This window comes from Pinus tabuliformis, chromosome 5_2, assembly GCF_031772625.1.
Source record: "Pinus tabuliformis cultivar Carrire ecotype Pingquan chromosome 5_2, CPIR1, whole genome shotgun sequence".
Lineage (NCBI taxonomy): Eukaryota > Viridiplantae > Streptophyta > Pinopsida > Pinales > Pinaceae > Pinus > Pinus tabuliformis.
Window position 1 is genome coordinate 802,335,609 of NC_142306.1, and position 7,867 is coordinate 802,343,475.

Here is a 7,867-nt window from a genome sequence, read left to right on the forward strand (position 1 = left end):
GTTGTTTTTTCCAATGTATTTTTGCCACATTATTGGTGAAATGTAATTATGTAATTTCAAAATTTTGGAAATGTAAAATATGTGTAAACCCAAGGGTCACACATGGAATGTAAAGAGTCACTAGGAATTCCAAGAGTCACACAGGGGATCAAATGTTATGTGGGAGCTCAAGATTCATGAGGGAGGTCAAGAGCCACCCCATTTGCTATAAATAGGCCCTCATGCCTCAAGTAAAGCACTTTGATCTTTGGCTTCTCAAGCATAGGATAAGAGAGAAGATAATTATTTTGAGGAGAAACTAGTAGCTTAATGTTCCACTATTGGGGCTAGTGATTCATCATTGTAATTGTGTATCTTGGAACTTTCACTTAATATTTGAAGTTCTCATAGTCGGTGCACTTCCATGCATGTATTATGGATGTTGCAACACTATTCTTTTAATTTTTATGATATATGTGTGTTTGTATGTATTAAGGAAAATGAACTATTTTGTTATCTTTAATACACATCTTGTTGAATGACGTGTCTTGCTTCATGATCATTGTTACTTTGTGAACTATTTTTTAAATTATCTAACAATTCTTTCTATGCTCTCGTATGTCTTTACTAGAATAGTACTATTACTTTTCTCTTAAAGGCTCACTCTTTTTATCCCATCTGTGGAAGAACCTTGTATACATTGAAATTATATGTTCCATAGGGTCTACTTGCTTATCTCAAAGTACATGTGTCCTCTCTTATGTGTTAATTGTAGTCAAGGAAAATATCTAAGTGTAAATGGTGACCGACCTTTATTCTGGATGAGGTTTCTATCCCAAACAATGTGAGTTCTAATTTGGACTTCATACTAAGGAGACCGCCTATATGTTGATGGCTTCCAGCACCGTAAACACCTCCCACACTACATGATGTGGGAAATTTCCTGCCCATAAAATTAAAGTAGAGTTGGAAACAAGGGTTGTGTGAAGGATTTCAATCACACCACCTTCTCACCAACTATCAAATAGGGGCTTCATGCACTCAATGAAGATGTTAAAGTGAAAAGGGCTTATTATTAGAATGAGGAGATTGATCTCATTCTTAAATATTTTTCCCAGACCTTAGAACCAATGAAATGTGGGATACTAATTTTTTCAGGGCTTTCAAATTGTTTTAGCACAACTAAGCTTTCATCGCTCATAATCTTCTCTCTCAAGAAGATCAAAGTTTTGGGCTCAAGCAATGCATGTATAAATTGGAAGAAAAAAGTCGCTTGCTTGCCAACCTATGCACTTGGTTGGTGAAAAAACATGGTGACATCCTTCTTTTAAATTTAGTTGAATGCTCCACGGAAAACCTCATCGACATCTTTGCGACTCCATCAACATAGGAGTCTCAGCTTCACCATCCCATCCAGGTTACATTTTCAATTTTTGCTATGGATAACTTTGTTTTCATTTTATTTTTTGTAGTAAAAAAACTCCACTCAAGGAGCGTTTGGTTTCCTAAATGGTTAAATAACCCTATGGTCTCACATTGTCCTAAAGGTTCATCTAGGCACGTATATTATATTTCAACGTGCTTTCCCCTTGGCTAATATCTTATGTTTTTTTGCTAATATTTTGGCATATTGCATAGGTTGTCAATTCCATCGCATATGTGTTATCACTACTCTAGTTTCCTTTAGACCAATAGATCCTAACGCCTCCTTGTTGTTTTATATCTATTTAGATTTATGATTTATATGCAATAGAATAGATTTCTTACTTTATATATAATAATTCATATCTAAACAAACAATTTGTGTTGCCCTTAAGGGGCAACTCAATTGGTGATGACCATGAAAGGAATTATTATGTAAAGTATGAGATCCAAGGTTCAAATCCCCATAATTAGCCCATAAATCATATGCGGAGATATGTATGGTTCATCTAGGGGTTATAGTGGTAGCAATTGGAATCCACCCCGGGTTGTGGGAGTACGAGCTTGACCTAATTGTTGATTCCTTTGGTTAAAAAAAACAAACTTAAAATGTGTATAGGAAGGAGTTTTTAGAACAATAAATTATATTTTAATATTTGAACATATACTTGATAAAAATCTATACATCTTTACAAACATTTTGATTTATATTTACTAACAATTTGATTTACACCTATTTTGATATTTGTTTTTTAATATTTTGATATTTGTTTTTTAATTAATAAAGTTTGAGTAAGATATAATTTGGTCAACAACAACGATTATAAATTAAGTTTCTTTCTTTTTTAATTAAACTTATAAATATTTCTTGTTATAACAATATATTCAATATCAATTAAACATATTATTTATAAGAATTATGTTTAAATAGAAAAAATAAAAATCATTCTTTTCAACCACCTAAAATATACCTAGGTATTAATAAAATTACTTTATTAATACCTAGGTATTAATAAACCAACCAAAATAATTGTTTTTGTACAACTCCTCTTTTGAAAAAAGAGAATTAATTTAATGAAAGTTTGTGTATGCATAAGTATGGGAGCATTTTATCCTTGTGAACAGTCAATGAAAAATATACTTTCTACGCATCACTCATGTCGATGGGTTGAACTCCTAACACTAAAATACAAAATGTCATTAAAGGTGAAAAAGATATTTCAAGAAATTAAAAAAATGTCATTGTCAATCAATCATTGTCTTCTTTTTCGTGGTGACTCGTGAGGGATGTGGTCTCGTCACACATGAGTGTTTTCTGTTACTATCGGAGAGAAAAGGGAAAAAAATAAAGAAACTCATGGCATAGATAAGGTGGGGTCCATTGAAGAAAAAAGTTGGGTTTTGTTGGAATGATACTTGGACTCATGAATGCATGTCATCGTTAACGATGACATATTGTCGGTAGCCAATATTAAGGCGGTGTTAAAATATCTTGAGTGGGCCACTTTTGGTATTAAAATGTCTTGAGTGCGATACTTTTGAAATTAAAATATCTTCGGTGGGCCATGTTTATTTTTATGGGCACTGTTTTGCTTTTTATTTTGTTTCGGTAATTTTAAATATTTTTAAATTCGTGTAGAAGATAAATTTAGAGTTGTAGTTTAATGAGGTTACACTTTTATTTGGAAAATAATGGAAGTTTTGACATGATTTTGAGAAAAATCTAGCAGAATTTTTTGGAAATATGGGTTATAATTATCAAGCTTCAAGATTTGGGGGCTCCGGGGTTCTTGATGTGCTCAATCCATTTCCACCATCAAAAAATGATTCAAACAATTCCAGGATTCGATTTCTGGAAAAATTTAACACCGGATTCCAACAAGAATTTCATCGTCCTAGAAAAAGTGTGGCCTTGTTAAACAATGTCAATTTGGGGTAGTTTTAATGTTGAAAGGAAGAATGATTTACTTATTAGTGGGATGTTATCACTAGGATAATCTCGATTGAACCTAAACACCTTTTCAAATAGTTTATTTCTTCATGAGTAGTAGGAGTAGTTTCAATATTAAAAGGAAGAATGATTTATTTATTAGTGGAATGTTGTCACTAGGACAATCTCAGTCGAGACTGAACACCCTCTAGAATAGTGTATTTTTCCATGAGTTTCCCTCACCCTCTACCCCTATAAAGTTTGAACGTAAGCCCTGAAAAAGACTAAACCCTACAGAAACCAACTTGCCTACACCTCATGGATACCCTTTCTAAATCCTATTTAGCTACTCAATCCTTTCCTTCAAATATAGTATTCATTGTGAGATTTATAGAGTTTATCTTTGATGTATATGGTCTAAACTCATAGAATTGTTGTCTTCAAAACTTAAAATACTATTTAGAATTAAATCTTCAATTTAATGATGAGTTCATCCAACACCTAAGTTAGACCAAATTGTATTTACTTTCAAACCTCATTGATCCCTCTTGCCTAACTCAATGCTTCATTTCACAAACTTGCCATTGACAGAGATCACAATATTCATTGGAAGATTATATTTGTAAAATATTTTGCATAAATCTTAAGATTGTTGGAATTAAAGCACTTCTAAGAGGCGGGGAGGGGTGGTCGATCAATAGTGTTATGTCTTGTACAATTTTTAAGTCTTTTGACAATATATTAAACAATCAGTAGCTCAGCATAAAACAACAGATCAATACATGTAAACCCGAGATATAAAACAACACTTAACCAACATGATAAACATCAAGACAATCAAACACATAGGAGACAACTAGTTCTGGTGGAAACCCTCAAGGGGAGAAAAACCACCCTATTGTTGTTGTGTTGCTTCTCGTTATTCTATTATTAATCAACAAATTCACTACATAGTTCAATTGGCCACTACCATCAAGGAGCCACTACTCTTATCTTGGCAAGCCAACACTTGCCAGAGGCCCCAACCTCCTCAAACTGTTTGGTCCATGCTTTCATACATTTCCAGACTGGACCCCAATAAACACAATCTTTGCACCACACTAACAAAGCAATTCTCTTTGCAACACAATCTCTACTCAATCAATCAACAACAACATATCTCAATCACAACAATAGTACAAACCCTCACTCACACTCTTACTCTCATCTCACATACAAGAGCAACATACACACTAATGATTGACCTACATATTAAACTCTGACCATATAAGGCTTTGGCATCAATACATAAATGAGAGTAGAATGGGAAATCTTATGAATATAGCATTTACACACATGTTGTCAAGCCCAAGCAACTTTACAAATATACTTTGACCCCTAAATAACTATTATTAGCACACAAACACAACAGCGATATGAAAACTCGATCTCTGCAATCACTCTATCATTCATTTCACCCAAAACACAGGTTCAAGTTGCACTACCTCACTATCATTTGCACCAGTGTCACACCCTTCAACTATCACACTTCATTCTATGCACACAAGTTCTTCAACTTCTGCGATCCTTGAGCCTTATTCTATGAGATCAATCTTTGATATATGCATAACACTACATTCTTTAGGATATGAGATATGGTATATTCTTTTTCTATTCACATATCATGCATAGGACCTTTGAATTACTTCATACATTATATAACCTTTGTTTTCACATAGAGAAACAATATGCATTCTACAAATCTGCATCTATATTACTCCATGCACACACAATCATTCAAACATCAATGATTTGTCTTGTCATGTGTGTTATAAAATCAATCCTCATTCCAATTGAACCTTTCTCTACAATGATATGCGCTCAAACATTGTTCGTCATGCGCAACTCACCCAATCAAGCTATCTAACCACACACTATCAAACCTCTCCATGCATCACACAATATGCACTACATTAAACAAGTTGCAAGCTCAATCATACGTCAAAAATGGCATGATGTGTACTTTGTCAAAAAACATGATTGATGTATGCTCTATTTCATTCACTTTTCTCTCTATCATATTCTTTGTGCACAATCTCTAGATCTTACTCTCGAAACATTGTAACAAAATATTACAGGATCTAACCACCAATTGGTATATTGAGATATATATTTAAACATTCCATTGTGGCAACACATTCCATTAGGAACAAATCCATTATTGTTTAATACCAATCAATAAGGCATCAATCCACTAGAAAATAATTAAACCAAGAACATGAAGACCATATATATTCCACTAATTCCATAACCAAGTCGATTAATGTGTTCACATAATGATTATCACCATATAAACTTGATCACTAAAAGACCAAACTAGTCAACCATTCTTGGACCAAATCCATGATAAAATTCCATTGTTAAATCATGTAGTGTTTTTATTTCTTCACCTACAGGAACTGCACTGGCATAGAACTAGGAACCAATAACAAAATGCAATGGCATAAAGTGTCAAGGGTGCATCACTAACATAGTGCCACTCTATCCAAATGGGAAGACCATGCCACTATTGAAAATTAAGAAAATTAAAAGCTCCTCTTCCCAAACATTCAAGCAACTTCATAAACATATTGTCAAGCACCTCAACAAACCTTTTCTTACCTACAACACCACAATTCATTAGGATCATGAGGGCCACTACCAGTAGGTTGATATCAATGCCTACATGGTAGTCTATCATAATGCCAACAATATCCCCCTTTCACATTAATGGAAATCTCCTTCAAACACCATATCCTCAGTAATTCTCTCCCCCCCTTCAACATCAATGGAGAAGGGAAACTCCCTATGAGTCGGACCAAAAATGTCAACATTTTCCTACAAAATAATTGACCATCAACCAATGTGCCCATAACATACTCTACCATCCCACAACTAATGCATTAGTAAGAATCTTTGAATTACACAGCAAGAGATTTGCAATACAAAACCCTAGCTCTGGAAAATTTGATCTCCAATTGACTTTACATGGTTGGGTAGCAATATATTTCATCAATAGGAAAAAAATATGTGTTATTCACAATAACAACAAAATAATGACAATACATGGCACATGATAACATATGGAAAACTATCAACACCCCGACCATAGTCTATTGTCTCAACAGTAACACACTACAAGGCTTTGGTGATAAATACATGGCAATACTCAAAGGCTTACAACAACATATAAATGTGATATCAATGAAGACTCTTTGCAGCATTTAAAACCCTCACAAACCACTAAAACATAGTACCAAACAAGATTTATCAACAACATATCAAAGACCAATCAACACTAGTGATCACTCGTCTATAGAAAAACCATGGAAAAAACACAATTTATTGGGTCAACACTTCTAGAATACACTACCATACTCAGTACAAACCTCTATAATTTGATAATATGATCTGGTAGTAACAACAAAAGTAGAATGACATCATGGCAACACCATATACATGTTCCTCATTAATAAAACACTATATCATTAGTGAGGCTCAACAACATAGAGCCATACTCCTGCAACACAAGCTCGACTTTGCACACCAAGTCAACAAGCATAAAACACATCACTTTTAGCAAATGGGCTAATACAACAACATTATCTTGATGCAATACTCATAACTCGACTCTAGTCATCATGTCACCAAATATTCTTCAATAAAAACATCAACATTGAGACCCTAAGTAGATCTCAACAATCAACAACATCAGTGAGTGGCCAAACTCCCTACTCATACAATGAGGTAAAAACCCTAGAAACAATATCATAGCATTCACTCTAAATGATACATCATAGGAAGCATACTCTCGTACATTCAAATGTTCATGTCATGAATAATAATACATGGCATAGTTGCAATCTCTCAAACCCAGCTAAACAAATCACAAAGCTACTAAATAATCCTTCACTCAAGATAATATAAGGCATCTACATATAAACTCATGAAAGACTATGAGACATCACATAACCCATGCAAACCCTTGTTGTACAAAACTTCATTACATATGTTATCTTGACTCTACCAACTGAAAAAATCATTAAAGATATTCATAAATATTCCTATCATCATACACTTGAAATAATCCTTATCCAATGTTAGATAAGTGCATAGAAAGGCATGAAAATTTCCTCCAAGATGAACATAATACCAACAACCCGGTTGTCCATTGGAAGCGAAAATACTCCCCTTAAAGATATGTCATTTCTTCATTCACAACCTTTGTTTCAAAAGCCTAATCACCATAGTTCTCATTAGATTCAACATTAGTAACATAAAAATTAGTAGCATATGACCAATATCATAAGAACAAGCATCAACAAACCAATTTGACATGAGATATGGAATTTCTACAATCTACCACTAGCTAGTTACAAACCCTAGCTGCATATATCATTCAACAATAAAATTCTAGAATGATCTCGCAACATATGTAGAAATAACCACATCAGTCAAATGAATAAGAGTAATCCTAACTTGCATAAAATATTGTTAGGTCCCTATACTACTAGTGTA